We start from the raw sequence: 17158 nt of genomic DNA, 5'->3' as shown, positions 1-17158 counted from the left end.
ATTTCACCCGGCATTGAAACTATCCGGGTTGCAGATGATTTATACCTTTCTCCTATACACCACGATCTTGAAGCCTGGTCAGCGTCTTGAATCCTGTACAGCATGATCTTGAATATCTTTGCACGGCTTTAGACAGAGTCGTTTACGCATTAACACGCTGTTACAAGGTCAACGACCTAACAATTTCAACTCAGAAATGTTCCATGGTTCTCTTTAACCGGAGATGGTTGCGACGGTGCAATTCATCCATTTTATTACATAGTGTCTCTCTCCCATAGGCAACTGAAGCCTGTGGTGTTTGGAACGCGCTTCAGATGGGATGATCACGTATCTCTTGTAATCAGGAAACAGCATTAACATTACGATATCTGTAGATGAAACTTGGTAGGGTGTGGAGCCCACCATTCTCTTGAACATATCCTAGGGCCTCCTCCGCTCAGTCATCGATTATGAATACCAAAGGTGCACCTCATAAACTTGAAGCAGTACATTTCGGTTGCCAGCGATTTTCCCTTGGAACAATGCGATCAACTTCGACAAATACATTACCAGTAGAGACGCTTGAATCTCCGCCGTATAAGCTACTATTTCGCCTCACACCCCGTTACACGTGCATATCTTACTTGTTCAAGTAGGGTAACTTTCGACCTTCGTCTCACGGAAACGGACTCGGTATTGTAGGAGTATATTGTAGGAAATCCAGTCATATGCTATTAAAATCCGTCTTGGACTCCGCGGCTCGGTTTTGGTAGAAAGAATACATGATAAACAATTTTGGGTGGTTTTCTGACAACCGCGCATAAATTAATGATGCCTCCAGAAGCCTCTTAACACACACCATACACCATATCAATCGCAAAAGGCAGCAAACGATTGTGTCCGTTTGCCACAGCAAGACATATTGTGAAATGTTCATATTTTGAGCCTGCACTGTGGGACATTGACACTAAGACGATGCTCCTGTTGGATATACAATATAGAAGAGCATAGTACTTAAAGAAAAAATCTGTCGTCAACTGCCATGTTCTTCTATATTGATCCCAACTTGGCCGGCCTTGGTGGCCGAGCGGTTCTAGGCGCTACAGTCTGGAACCGCGCGACCGCTACATTCGCGGGTTCGAATCCTGCCTCGGTCATGGATGTGTGTGATGTCCTTAGGTTAGTTAGGTTTAAGTAGTTCTAAGTTCTAGGGGACTGATGGCGTCAGATGTTGAGCCACACAGTGCTCAGAGTCATTTGATCCCAACTTGAAGTTGTAATATTTGCTATTCTTACGTGGGTCTTCAAGACTTTAATATTTGCACTGAAGGTGGTTACTCAGTGACTAAAATCGATTTTCTGTAATACATGCTTTCACACCCTTTACGACGGGTGCTACCGATTTTGTTGTTTACATACTGTCAATTGTCAACGATGGCTGTCCTCTCCTGATGTGTCTTCCCCCATAGAGGCAGCTCTGTTGACGATATCACGTTATGTTCGTTACCAGATGATACGGTTTCTACCTAATATGGAATGACCCATTAGGATCAGATCATTTCCCTAATGTTCTGATGACAAACCGACAGCAAGAACGTGGGATTCTTCCCTAACACTCCTTGGCACTCTTTCAAACAATCGTGGAGAATACAGTAGCTGTTGTGCCAGAAACGGATCCGCAGCACGTATCCTGCTACACATTGTTCAATGTGTTAAATGTGACAGATCTCTCTATCGCAAAAACGACATGCTACTTCGTTATAGATTAACAGCTCTGTGACATGGGATACGGAATCGTCACAATTACTGAACAACGTGGAGTAGCATTTAAGCAATATAAGCTCTCCTTATCTTCAGAAGACAACCTGCATTGCTAGAAGACGAATGCTAAAACTAACGTGTTGCACGAAAGAACTAAAAACGTCTAATCTGAATAAATTATTGTGAAACAATGAATAGTGATATTAAGATATCTGATATGTGGAGTACAACAAGGAATCTCAGAAATCGTAACTGGAACAAAGACCCGAAAGACTTCGTTAGATGTAGTGCTTGACAATAAAGTACTTCTACATCTACATCCACATCCATACTCCGCAAGCCACCTAACGATGTGTGGCGGAGGGTACTTTGAGTACATATATCGGTTCTCCCTTCTATTCAAGTCTCGTACTATTCGTGGAAAGAAAGATTGTCGGTATGCCTCTGTGTGGGCTCTAATCTCTCTGATTTTATCCTCATGGTCTCTTCGCGACATATACGTAGGAGGGAGCTGTTGTGTCTAGACAAGACAGCCTAGACACAATGAGAGGAAGCCGAAAGGCACGCGCTAAGCTAAAGGAGGATGGCGTGAGGTCTGAAACAGTATACGTAATGAATGCTATAAAGAAAAGTACGTACCTTCTGGAATACTTAACTTTAATCCATCCTTTTTGGTACATCTGGACATTGTGGCGATACAAGCGAGACTCTTTAGATACATGCAAAGTTACTGATGGCGCCTTGCTAAGTCGTAATCATTGACTTAGCTGAAGGCTATTCTAACTATCTGCTCGGCTAATGAGCAATGCTTCGTCCATGTTGTCGCTAGCAAAGTCGTCCGTACAACTGGGGCGAGTGCTATTCCGTATCTCGAGACCTGCCTTGTGGTGGCGCTCGGTCTGCGATCACACAGTGGCGACACGCGGGTCCGACATGTACTAATGGACACCACAGGAGCAATATACTGCTTGACTCCTCGGTGAAGGTATGTTCTCGAAACTTCAACAAAAGCCCGTACCGAGCTACTGAGCGTCTCTCCAGCAGAGTCTACCATTGGAGTTTATCTATCATCTCCGTAACGCTTTCGCGATTACTAAATGATCCTATAACGAGGCGCGCTGCTCTCTGTTGGATCTTTTCTATCTCTTCTATCAACCCTATCTGGTACGGATCCCACACTGGTGAGCAATATTCAAGCAGTGGGTGAACAAGTGTACTGCAACCTACTTCCTTTGTTTTCGGATTGCATTTCCTTAGGATTCTTCCAATGAATCTCAGTCTGGCATCTGCTTTACCGACTATCTTCTTTATATGATCATTGCATTATAAATCACTCCTAATGCGTACTCCCAAATAATTTATGGAATTAACTGTTTCCAGTTGCTGACCTGCTACATTGTAGCTAAATGATAAAGGATCTTTATTTCTATGTATTCGCTGCACATTACACTTCTCTACATTGAGATTCAATTGCCATTCCCTGCACCATGTGTCAATTCGTTGCAGATCCTCCTGCATTTCAGTACAATTTTCTATTCTTACAAACCCTCGATGTACCACAGCATCATCCCCCAAAATCCTCAGTGAACTTCCGATGTTATCCACAAGGTCATTTGTGTATATTGTGAATAGCAACGGTACTACGACACTCCCCTGCGGCACACCTGAAATCACTCTTACTTCGGAAGGCTTCTCTCCATTGAGAATGACATGCTGCGTTCTGTTATCTAGGAACTCTTCAATCTAATCACACAATTGGTCTGATAGTCCATATGCTCTTACTTTGTTCATTAAACGACTGTGGGGAACTGTATCGAACGCCTTGCGGAAGTCAAGACACACGGCATCTACCTAGGAACCCACTCTGATTCTCGTGGACGAATAGAGCTAGCTGGGTTTCACACGGTCGTCTTTTTCGAAACCCATGCTGATTCCTACAAAGTAGATTTCTAGTCTTCAGAAAAGTCATTATACTCGAACATAATACGTGTTCCAAATTTCTACGACTGATCGACGTTAGAGATATAGGTCTATAGTTCTGCACACCTGTTCGACTTTCCTTCCTGAATACGGGGATGACCTGTGCCCTTTTCCAATGTTTTGGAACGCTACGCTCTTCTAGAGACCTACGGTACAGCGCTACCAGAAGGGGGGCAAGTTCCTTCGCGTATTCTGTGTGAAATCGAACTGGTATCCCATCAGGTCCAGCAGCCTTTCCTCTTTTGAGTGATTTTAATTGTTTTTCTATCCGTCGTTCATCTATTTCGATATCTACCATTTTGTCATCTGTGCGACAATCTAGAGAAGGAACTACAGTGCAGTCTTCCTCTGTGAAACAGCTTTGGAAAAAGGCTTTTAGTATTTCGGCCTTTAGTCTGTCATCCTCTGTTTCAGTACCGTTTTGGTCACAGCGTGTCTGGACATTTTGTTTTGATCCACCTACTGCTTTGACATAAAACAAAAATTTCTTAGGATTTTTTGCCAAGTTAGTACACAGAACTTCACTTTCGAATTCGTTGAACGCCTCTTGCATAGCCCTCCTCACACTACATTTCACTTTATGTAATTTTTGTTTGTCTGCAAGGCTTTTGTTATGTTTATTTTTGTTGCGAAGTTCCCTTTGCTTCCGTAGCTGTTTTCTAAGTCGGTTGTTATACAACGGTGGCTGTTTTTCATCTCTTACGATCTTGCTTGGCACATACTCATTTAATGCATATTGTACGGTGATTCTGAACTTAGTCCACTGATCCTCAACACCGTCTGTACTTGAGACGAAACTTTTGTGTTGAGCCGTCAAGTACTCTGAAATCTGCTTTTTGTCACTTTCGATAAACAGAAAAACCTTCCTAGCGTTTATAATATTTCTGTTTACGGCTGAAATGATCGGTGCAGTAACCACTTTATGACAGCTGATACCCTGTTCTGCGTTAACTGTTTCAAATGTTTCGGGTCTGTTTGTCACCAGAAGGTCTAATACGTTATCGCCACAAGTCGGTTCTCTGTTTAACTCGCGAGAAGGTTTATTGGCCTAGAGAGACAGCAGTCCATCAGTAGATTAATCACCCTCCTACGGGATGTAAGATAAATTCCTCCGCACATAAGTTCCAAATCGGATATGTAGCGTCTTTATTTCTTACTAGTTTAAGCATTAGATCCGGTGTTTAACACCTATGGTTGAATTCAATCTGATATCTACATAGGCCCACTTGGAATTCCATTCCTACATCTGTTTGTAAACCTCGAGATTCTCTTCTACGGTTTTACGAAAAACTGTTCTGGCACAATCAGTTCAACTGTCTTATTCGACGAACATTGTTATGTTTTTACTAATGGCTTGTTCTTTCAAGAGATTTCAGCAGTACAACTTGTATTTCTTGTCTAGAAGCTGAAATATTCCAAGCAGTTTCGTCTTCCACCACATGTCTCATTTTCTACAGCAGAAGCTATAGCGATTCGAGAGAGTCTCAAATCTGGTCGTCCCGCGAGGCTCTAGAACGTTCTGTAGAGTAACAATCCAAATGTGTATAGGAATGTGTTCAGCAATGATTATGGATCAGTGAAATGAATATTCGGGTACTGCAACTAAGCGAAGAGGTACATGAATCTCCTTTCCGTGGAAACGAGGTCACTTGGGATTAGTTTACAATGACTAGGACGAACAGATGACGAACAAGGCCGGTGTTTATCACCCTGTAATTAATGTCATTTACCATCCTCTGATATCGGGTTGCAGAGGACGAAACTCGCCAAGGAAGAATGGGGAGAGGATTGGGTCTTCTAGTGTACCATAGAATTCAATACTACACTCCAATAGAAGCACCTATTAGAAGCGCCAGCAGGTTCGAAAGTTTCAGGAGAGGAGGAGGCTGGTAACTGTTTTTCTACAGATACATCGAAATACAATGCAACTGTTTCCTGCACGATCTTGAAGGTCTCTCTTCCGTCAAGTGTTACTGTTTTATTGTGCCATGAAGATCCTGAAATACCCTTCCCAGTCCTCAATAAGCACGTACTCTGTATCCAAATTTTATTTGTTTTGGTCTAGGTCAGATAATTAATTGAACTTGTTGTGCCTGATTGTAGGTTGCACTTTGCACCATGTATTTTCTGTTCATCACTTGGTTCCGTTTCTGCAATCTCCCCGTAAGTTTCAGTATCTGACTGAAGAAAGCTGTTTATCGCAGTGTTAGCGTGGTTTGGACAGAGAAAGGTAATGTAGGGTTGTACATGTGTATAAATTCCGCTATGGAATAAGAGACCGCTTATTTGCGAAAAACAATGTAAAGATAAATTTTTTCGATGTACGAAAGCGTGATGAAAAGTGATGCCTCCAAATTTTTTATTATGTTCTCAATATCGGTTGAGGTATTACATGTCATGCAAATTACTCGGTTGACTTTTTAGCATCGGAGATGGAAGTTGAAATACGCTGGCGCTAGAGTGCTCCGAGTTTTTTTCGTGTAACATGTCTGTGTCCATCGTAACTATGTCGTTGCGTGAGAAACAGAATCACAAAAAACAGAAAATACGAATTCGAAGAGTTCGTCTACACATGGAACACAGACGAGGGCTGTGACATCTGAAACAACCCGTCAATTGTGTTCTCTGTCATCGATACATTCCCGACTAGGTCTCATTTGTTTTCCAAAACTTAAAGATTACCCTCGAGGACTTCGCTTTAATAGTAATGGTTCAAATGGTTCAAATGTCTCTGAGCACTATGGGAATTAGCATCTGAGGTCATCAGTCCCCTAGAACTTAGAACTACTTAAACATAACTAACCTAAGGACATCACACACATCCATCCCCCAGGCAGGATTCGAACCTGCGACCGTAGCGGTCGCTCGGTTCCAGACTGTAGCGCCTTGAACCGCTCGGCCACCTCGGTTGGCCTTAATAGTAATGAAAGGGTGCAAGCAGAGGTGATGTAGACATGAAGAATAAAGGTGTAGAATGTGAATAACGTACGCTTTATTTAAAAACCTTAAGAGATTCAGCACTTTGTACACATTCAGCAACGACACACACATTCACATTCACAGAAGAGAATACAAGGCGCAGAAGACAGTGAGTAAGAAGAGGTGGAATGTAATGACAAAAGCGATGCATTTCGATTGAGGAAATGCTCCAGAACATCAAACCCTGAGCCAACACTAACAGTAAATATGCTCCATGCCTTGTGTCGCGTCCACCTGAGATACTGAATACATCCGAGAGAAATTGATTCAGATGTGCGCTGCCTGGATGTAAGGGTTTCACGTTATGCAGCACTCTAAATGTATTTGTCTCATAGAAAAAAGGAACTGTTCTTTTCAATTCCATGAAAAAGCAGAAACGCAGCGACTTCAGGCAGTAACACATGTTGTCCCACGCTAAGACCACTGCACAACTAGACTGGTGCGCCATCAGAAGACAGTACATGCCCTGAGCCTTCTGCAGACACAGCTACACTGCGGTACGTATAATAACTGCGTCATGCTTTGAGAGAGAAATGGAACGGCGACTGGAAAGCTGCTCCAAAGTTGAGCTGCGCGAGGCAGTCCGATTCGTGTCGGCAAAACATCTAAACTTCACACAAACTGACCGTGAATTCTGGCTGTGTGTGGACATAATGCAATGACGCGCCCCTCTGTATTGAAATGGTGTCATCAGTTTAACCAATGCTAATCAGCTGTGTAAGACGCTGATAGGAAAGGAAGGACATCGATATTGACATCGACCAAAGAACACAATGTCCAGACCATCGAGGAACTGATTCAAGAAAGTCGCCATTTTCCGGCGATGAAGACATTCACATTGAGGTTCTGGAGAGATTCCGTGACCAACGAGTGTATTTTTATAATCAAGTAATTGAAGGACTGGTGGAAGGCTCCGAGGCCTGTTTACAGGGATTTGGTAACTATGTTGCTAAACTGTCTCATGTATCTGTGTCAGTTTGAAGTGTAGGAGAGTATTCAGTAAAATTTACTTGGCCTATCACGGGAATCTCTATCTTACTATTTGAGGTACTATTCTGTGGTACATGCAAATATATATACAAATCAGTCGACAGTTTATAAGTAAACGTCAGCAAATTAATCCGCGGAAGTAAGTCATTACCAGGATGAGAAACGTATGTGAGTACTGATGTAAAATATGTACTGTGTGTCCTAATATTTGGTGAATATCAAGAATTTGTGTAGTTTAGTATTTCAATCTTATTTGGTCACAGAAAAAAAACATTGACCACCGACTCAAAAGTTTCACGTACGATATGTAAGTTCAATATTCAAGAGGATACAAAACATTTTTTTGATTTACAGGAGGTAAAAACATGATTAAATAAAATTTGTGTTAACTGTGATTACATAAAGGTGATATTGTCCATGTATATGCTTCTCATTCTCTCCTGAGCTGTGTTTGGTATATTCTGTCTGTAGCTGATATGTGAATATTTATTAGCTACAAACCATGGCCCTTCAAGAAAATTGTACAATAATTTGAAATCATTGTTTGCACTGCTTATATTCTGCTTGCTCAGCATATATTATTTTGTATTTGTACCTGGTTTTTCGCAGTCTGGCACAATAAACCCAATCCAAATATAACGAGTCGTAAAGCTCCTACAAGGGAAAGCTACATTGGTGTTGCCTGTTCTATTTATGCCTGTTTCGGATAAATCCACACGTTGTCTGCTCTACGACCCAGTTGGTTTCAGCCTATTTGGCAGATTAATGTACGAGTGCTGTTGTTTTATAAAGACCCGCTCGGTCGCAAAATGGAAAGCACGGTGATAGTCAAAAATTATTTATTTGGAAGAGTTGGTTGGTTTGGGGGATGGGACCAAACTGCGAGGACTTCGATCAGTTCGGATTATGGAAGGATGGAGAAGGGAGACGACCGTGCCCTGTCAAAGGAACCATCCCAGCATTTGCCTGATGCGTTTTAGGGAACTCACGGAAATCCAGAAATCCGGATAGCCGAACGCGGGTTTGAACCGTCGTCCTCAGGATCGCAAGTCAAGTATGCTAACCATTGCGCCACATCCATCAGTTCGCAGAACTTGGCTAACACCATCCATCTACTTCTCTACATGGTCACCGTTCAGCGTTAGACAAACGTCGCATCCTTGTACTGCATTTGCAATACCCAAGCCTTAGAAGGCAGCTGCCTGCGGTTTCCGAAAATTCTCTAGGCTGGTCTGCAGTCTTGTCTAGTCGGGACTGCGTGGTGGATGATATGTGCAGGTGTCGCAGTGCTCGTCTCTGTTCCACGTGAAACCAACTCTTCTTCATGGAGAGCGGTTCATGTGAGCAGAGATGAAACTCAGAGGGAGCCATTTCGGGCCGTAGGGCAGGTGATCAAACACTTTTCATCGAAAACGCTGCAGGAGCAACTTCATTGCCGCTGCAGTGTGTGGCAAGAAATCTCATGAAGAAGAAGGAAATCCCTAACAGTAACGGTACGTGAGCTGCATGTAATAAGGCGAAATCTATCGGCAGGCTCTTGTCCTTGGCGGGGCCATTATTTTCTGTGCACTTTTACTTGCTCTCTGTGCTCTCACAGCTGAAAATAGTGACATGACGCGATCGACGGGCATACGTGGGACACTGCCGGAGATATCTGTGCAAGGTTTCATCGGATTTCCTCTGTGGTTTAGACTTTACTACCCAGCAGACCTTAATAATGGAATAGCCTTCGTATGAGAGGACTACTAGTAACTTGCTGATATTAGCGACGCCGACAGAGCAGCGAAACTGGTTTCGCTAATGCGTCTATTGGCCAGCGACCCATATCAATCTTAATCAGCTACGGCTTAATTTTGAATGTGGACGAGTAGGAAGAGCAGCACACGATGACGGAGAGGTTAATGCACTGGAGTTTCCTACGTTTCGAGCCGTTCAGGGATCTCAGCTAAAATTTATTTCATTTCCGTAAGTCAGTTCAGTCGGATGCCAGATTGGTACATCTGAGAATAGAGGATCCTTACGGTGGCACATCTTTATCGGATCCTCGCGTCACCGAGTTGCCAAGGCCATGTTTTCCTTTCAGCTATATTGCGATCCACCGAATAAGCTGAAGTTCCAACACAGCTCTAGATATCCTTTTAATCTGTTGGCAAAATTTAGGATCATTAGTCAGCAGTTTGATTCCTAGTAATTAAGTCTCCATCTTCCTAATTCGTGCCTGGAACTCAACAAAATCACTCACTATTTTAATTGGAAAATTATTATTTTTCCACACAATAAATGGTTCACAATTATCATCCACTTCGAAACGTCTTTTTTGAGTCTGTGAAGTCTCCTTAAGTAGTGAATGTATTCTATTATCGACAACGCTAAATAACTACCTTCACTACATTAGTCGTAAATTTCAGTAAATGTATCAACAGCAAATATATAGTGGACAAACATTTTAGATTCGTAAAATAGCTGCTAGCTGCGTTTACTGAGTCATTGCGTTGTCAATATACACCTCAACACAAAATGCAGCTGTAGCAAGATGAATAAATACGGTGGCATTGACACGCGCTTTTTATGCTAGTAGATCCTTTAATATATATATGCGCAACACACTCACGGGCGTTTAACCAATTATACTCCATTTAGACCTGTTCTGTGACTTATATATCGTTGTGTCCGAATAAAACGCTGAATATCGAGGTTCCAGGAACATGCAAATAAAATTCAAAAACCCTAAATCGTTTTCTTATTCATAGTACTTCGCTAGAACATAGTACCTGACAGGAAGGAAAGTTATTATGTATTACTGACTCGACATAGTACCGACGCGCAAGGTACTGGAGCTCGACTTTCCAGCAAAAAACGACATTTAACATATTTTTCTGAGCATGTCAACCTGTATAAAATATTTCAAATCACTTTCAGTAACAATAATGTTATTGTTAAGCTGATCATAACATGGTGTCTGAACTTAGTTTCTTCGCAATGCTTGAGCCGAAAACAAAATTCTGATATTGTGAGGAAAGAGTGATGATGATTCAAAGCTGGTTTATCTTTTATTTTCCTCGCAGTCCCACCTTCTTGTGGACTCAACACTATTTGTTTGTGGTAATCGCACGTTCAGCCTTTACTTAATGAAAAAGCAACTTAAACTGGATATTAATATTACTACTACAGTGCTACATTCGCATTACATGTGAGTCTGGAATCTTTGGATCGCATTTAAACAGTCCTGTTTATGAAAAGGTTTAATTTGATTGACACCGGATGTTAGGAAATCTATCTGCGTAGCACATACGGCAAAGAACTTATCTGTGATGGCGGTAGGTCGGAGAATTACTGATGAACCATTTCATCGGACGTAGACTCACTACGGCTGGGAGAAACATGTACACACCCGAGCGGGAGACATAAGAGCTAAAGTTTAGCAACTTCTATTCCCGATTAGTGCATCTACTCTGTGGACTGGTGAGATTGCTAGAAGAGTCCTGAGGAAGTGCAATTCATCCACAAAAGAAGATACTTACAAAAACCTTTGTCCAAGCAATTCTTCACTACTGCTGATCACTCTGGATCCTTGGAATAATAGAAGAGTTGGAGGAGATCCAACGGAGATCGATAGGTGCTCTCGCGGGATTGTATAGTAAGCGGGAGAGCGTTAAGGAAATGCTCAACTCCAGTAGGAGACTGCACAAGAGTTGTTGTGCAACACGGAGAAGATGCTGTGGAAATTGGGAGAGACTGAGTTCCGGAGAGAATAGGGCAGGATATTATTTCCTTGCTTACAGCTGTCCTGAAATGATAATGGTGTGATACTCTGACTGATTACAGACATTACAGTAGCGTATTATTAAGCGGTCGTCTCAAGCACGAATCGCGAATACAAGAGGAAAAATGGTTCAAATGGTTCTGAGCACTATCGGAGTTAACTGCTGAGGTCATCAGTCCCCTAGAACTTAGAACTACTTAAACGTAACTAACCTAAGGACATCACACATATCCATGCCCGAGGTAGGATTCGAACCGGCGACCGTAGCAGTCGCGCGGTTCCAGACTGTAGCGCCTAGAACCGCTCGGCCACTCTGGCCGGCAGTACAGGAGGAAAGGTGGGAATTCAGAAGCACTCTCGGCCACACGTCGTAAGGTGGCTTGCGAAGTATAGATTTCTATATACAGTGATAGGCGATCACGCTGGAGACTGTGAGCCCCACATACGAAGCTCTATATTATTCTGATTACGACGTATGAGGTAATAGCATTCAACAGTAGCCGTTCTTTATGGCTGATGCACACAGTCGAGGATTTCTGCTTCGACGTTGATAATGACTGAGTGTAGACAGTTATTGGTCACTTACCTCCACTGGCTTCATGGTTTCCTCTGATATCTGCCTCTCTTCAGTAATCAACCTTTTTTCGGCGACGACTTAAGCTCCTTCTATCACAGATGTGCAGCTCACTTCACTTTTCAGGAGATTCTTTTTCTACAATCACCGATACGCACCTCAACAGCTTAAGTTCACCAGGCAGACAATTGCTAGGCAACGCACGCAGCACGTCCCGCGATCTTTAATTGTTGTGAGGCTCGCCTAGGAACAATGCTAATGAAGAGTTATCATCGCGTGTGACTCTAGAGAACTTTGTAACCATACGCGATTCGTTTTAACTGTCGGTAATCCACTAAATAATACTCGTAAGAAAAGAAAACACAAAAAATTTATTTCTGCATCACCGAAAATCCAGAATCTTAATTTAAAGTTGTCCCAAAATAGCAAAATAAATGGGTGATAGAAACTTTCAGCAATATCCACATGTTTTGCAGTTACTTTGACTAGAACCGTTCCTCGAAAAATGGCTCTGAGCACTGTGGGACTTTATATCTGAGGTCATCAGTCCGCTAGAACTCAGAACTACTTAAGCCTGACTAACCTAAGGACACCACACACATCCATGTCCGAGGCAGGTTTCGCACCTGCGACCATAGCGGTCGCGCGGTTCCAGGCTGAAGCGCCTAGAACCGCTCGGCCACACCGGCCGGCGAATCGTTCCTCGGTTTATATTCCTGTGATGAGATCGAAACATTTTCATATTGTGTTATTCTGGCGAAAATGAGCACGAAATATGATTGAAGGAGGTATTCGCCGTGAAATTTGTAAATTTATGCATTCAAGCAACGTGACCATCTGCAGTTCGTTCAGTGAATTGCAATTTACTTCTGATTTTGGAGAAAACAACCGACATTGAATGGCGTGAGCGACAGGATCACCTCATCGTGAGGGCTAAATGTCGTGTTAAGAAGAGTAAGCGATAGCACACAATGACGATACCTCCAACGTATTAACAAATTAACGAAGGAGTAATGCATACAGTTGTTTCAATATAAAGTCGACTGCACAGGTTGGGCGTATGAAGTACTATATAGCAGAGCTCCCTGTAAAATACCCTCATTGAAAATGGCGTGTAAGCATACGACTGAAGTTCTTTAAATGCGAAATGTGAGCTAACACAAAAGTGCTACCGATGGGAGGTTTGCGTGCCCCTTTCCGGAACAGTGCAGTGCATGAGTAGTATGGAAAAAATGAGAAAGAAAGAAGGAAGGAAAGAAGCCTGGGTTTAACGTCCCAGATAAAAAGGGTGAGAAAGGAGTACCTGAATGAATAAACGTGTTTCACAGTAAGGGAAAAGAATGTACCAGGGTGAAAGGTGCAGATACGTTCCATACCAGAAATTATACCTATACCTAAATGTTGACAGTAACCAAGAAATGACAAAACGCTTTTAACTAACGATTTCCAAATTGGAATTTCTTTCCCGCCTAGCTTCAACTACGATTTGCGATCAGAGTCCGTTTATTCCTGTTGTGCGGCAGTAACCACGTCGCACACCTTTCCGCATCTCCGCCAGTGCACTCACTGCCCATCTACACGTTTTGTACGCCATACTACCGCCATCTGTATGTGTGCACACTGCAATCTCGTGGCTTCGGTCACGTCAGTGTATTCTTCTGTTTGAGTTCAGCAGAGGGGTGACAGCAGAGGAGGCAGCCAGAAACATTTGCACCGTCTATGGAGTAATACAATCGGACAGAGATTGGCAAGGAAATCGTTTTCTAGTTTTAAGGATTATGGTTTTGACATTAGGTAGTCCGCAGCTCGTGGTCGTACGGTAGCGTTCTCGCTTCCCGCGCCTGGGTTCCCGGGTTCGATTCCCGGCGGGGTCAGGGATTTTCTCTGCCTGGTGATGACTGGGTGTTGTGTGATGTCCTTAGGTGAGTTAGGTTTAAGTAGTTCTAAGTTCTAGGGGACTAATGACCATAGATTTTAAGTCCCATAGTGCTCAGAGCCATTTGAACCGTTTGACATTAGGGACTCTCCACGTTCAAGAAGACCTTCGAGCTTTGATGAAGTTATTGTAAATGCATTAATCCTCAATGGCCCACTTCATCATACTCGAAAAATCCCATATGTGAGGAACTGTGATCATTGCACCCTCGTGTGGCTTTCGAAAATAGGAAACGTAAACGCAAAACAGTTACAAGCAGTGATAGTTTTGACGAGGCCGTTGTCAGGAGAATTGTTTACAACTTTTATCTGACCGAAAAACGAGTAGCTACAGTGGAAGGAATTAAAAGGAAATTAAAAGAAGCTGTAGACTTTGAAGGTAGCAATACTAGTGTAAGGTGGTTGTTAAAGAAAGGTAGCAATATTAGTATTTTTTAAAGAAAAAATGAAGCGGACTCATATTGTTAGACAGAGACAACATCCTAGAAAAAAGAATTGCATATCTGAGACGATAAATACACTCAAGAGCAAGAGCCAAAGAAATTGGTTCACCTGCCTAATATCGTGTATGGCCCCCGCTAGCACGCAAAAGTGCCGCAACACGACATGGAATGTACTCGGATAATAGATGAAGTAGTGCTGGAGGCGATTGGGCCCATGAATCCACCAGGGCTGTCCATAAATCCCTAAGAGTTCGAGGTGACGGAGATTTCTTCTGAGCAGCATGTTCAAGACATCCCAGACATCCTCAATAATGTTCATGTCTGGGGAGTTTCGTGGGCAGCGGAAGTATTTAAAGAGCTCCTGGAGGCACTCTGTAGCAATTGTGGACGTGTCGAGTGTCGCATTTTCCTACTGGAATTCCCCAGGCCCGTCGGAATGCAGAATGGGCATGAATGGATGCAAGAGATTAGACAGGACGCTTACGTACGTGTCATCTGTCAGAATCGTATCTAGACGTATCAGGGGTCCCATTTCACTCGAACTGCGGACGTCCCAGACCATTACAGATCCTCCACCAGCTTGAACAGGTCAGGTGAACCAAGGTTTTTAACGAGGCGTTACTCCTCTCACTCCTCTTTTTTCAACTGGACTTGGGTCGGCTTAGGTAGAGTTGTTTGTTCTCTGTTGTTATTAAAAGTGAATAATTTAGAGAAAGTGTAAAATCTACTTTTATGAGACAGTAGTATTAAATTATTTTAATACTTGTAGGAGCATCAGTCAATAATTATTATGTTGCATTTCGCGCATGGCAGGTACGATGTTGACAATATGAGCAGATAGCCGTATTGGTCGACCACAGTATTATTGCACTTTGTGTTATCGTGAACCAGCGCGTCATCGTGGTTGATAGTGTATGAACAACCGACCTGACATCACTGACAGTGTGATGCATTTTCCTCAGTCGACACTGTACTTGTTTACTCTAACATCACCGCGCGTTTTCGGTAACGGCCAAGTGCAATAATATCGTGGTTGAATAGCAGTTTACCATTGTTTTCCACGTCGTTGTGAAGTGATGATGGTTACATAGACGAAATTTTCTATCCTGAAACGGCTGTCTTGCCCGTATCTGTATTGATACCTGAAGGGACCGATAATTAATCAGTTTGGATATTTCTCTTAATTATGAAGATTTCTTGCTTAGGGCACGCACTTGTCATATATTTGAAACACAACAGAGTCTGCTGCTGCTGGTTTTTGTGGAGAGGATAATTTAGCTGGGAGTAATACCTGTTCTCACATTATAGTCTGACTCGGTAAAATGTTAACTACAAATTACTAATGAATTAGCTTGCGTATTTGTCGCGACGTTTTGTAGAAAAATCTCTCGTAACCGCCTATTTAATAGATCATCATCAACCAAAAATCAGTGGTATTTATTACATTCGGTTTTCCGCTTTCTTCCTTACAGAACGGTCTCAGCAGTAAGGCATTTGTAACGAATAATGAGTGTATTTCAGACATTTATCTATCGCAAATATTCAACTATATCAACACTACTTCACTGTCGTACGAATGAAAACACTACGACAGTATTTTCAGATATATGCTTTCTCTATTGCTTACCTTCGTTAAAAGATGACTGCAGTTTCAGGAAAGACTTCAAACATGGTAAGTCCAGCATATCATATACGGTGAAACTTCGATAGAACAATATTCATGGGACCAAGAAAATGATATTTTTATAGGAGCGTCATTTTTACAATGAGGTTTTCTTAATAATGACTACTACAGTACTGTATCATAAGGGTCGGTATATACGGTAATTGTAACACGTTTCCGATGAGAAATAACTTTAAAAACAAATAATAAAGCACGATTTGTTCACTTCACTTATCAGTAGAGTACCTTACCCTCATGTAGAGAAGAATTCGCTCATCTTCCTTAGCTCCTATTTCCTTAAAGATTTTCTTGTAAATATTGTCTCTATCTCCTCTAACGCAATCAACTGTTCCGCTGAAACACTGGTGACTGAATATGCTACTTGCTGAACATTTTCCAGTTGACCTATTAGTTCCATCAGAGGAAAATGATTCTCGCTTATCACATCACTCTCATCATCAGAATATTCAGCAGGTAAAATTACCCTTTAACTCTTCGATGACAGATTCTAGAATCAAGTCACAAGCCTGCTTCGCGTTTGCTACACTAGGGATTGTCCACCTTTCTTTCAATATTTGCGATCACGTCTTGAATTAGAGCTGAACGCTATTTCGTCATGAAGCTCTTAATTATCCCCATGTCAATTGACTGAAAAATCGGAGTACATTTCGGGGAGCAGTAACATGATTCTACATTCACCAACTGCGACATGGTCGCGTATACAAACAGTGATCCAATACTGTCAAATGTTTTTTATTTCAATCTTTGATTACAATATGAATTCTTTAGACGATGACCGGTTTCAGTCTGCAATGACCATCCTCAGATCTTTTTTACACCATGGCTTTATCACTTTAGGACATGGTGTAAAAAAGATCTGAGGATGGTCATTACGGACTGAAACCGGTCATCGTCTAAAGAATTCATATTGTGATCAAAAACTGGAATAAAAAACATTTGATTCTACATTCTTCAACGCTGGCAATTTGTTATGCGCACTACAATTATCTACCAGAATGCAATATACTTATTTCTCCTTTTATCTCGTTATCAAGCAAAAGCAGCCACCCACTAAAGAAAGCAGACGTCAT

The sequence above is a fragment of the Schistocerca americana genome, chromosome 3 (assembly GCF_021461395.2).
Source record: "Schistocerca americana isolate TAMUIC-IGC-003095 chromosome 3, iqSchAmer2.1, whole genome shotgun sequence".
NCBI classification, from domain to species: domain Eukaryota; kingdom Metazoa; phylum Arthropoda; class Insecta; order Orthoptera; family Acrididae; genus Schistocerca; species Schistocerca americana.
The sequence above is the reverse complement of the archived record's forward strand: the minus strand, read 5'-3'. Positions refer to the sequence as shown.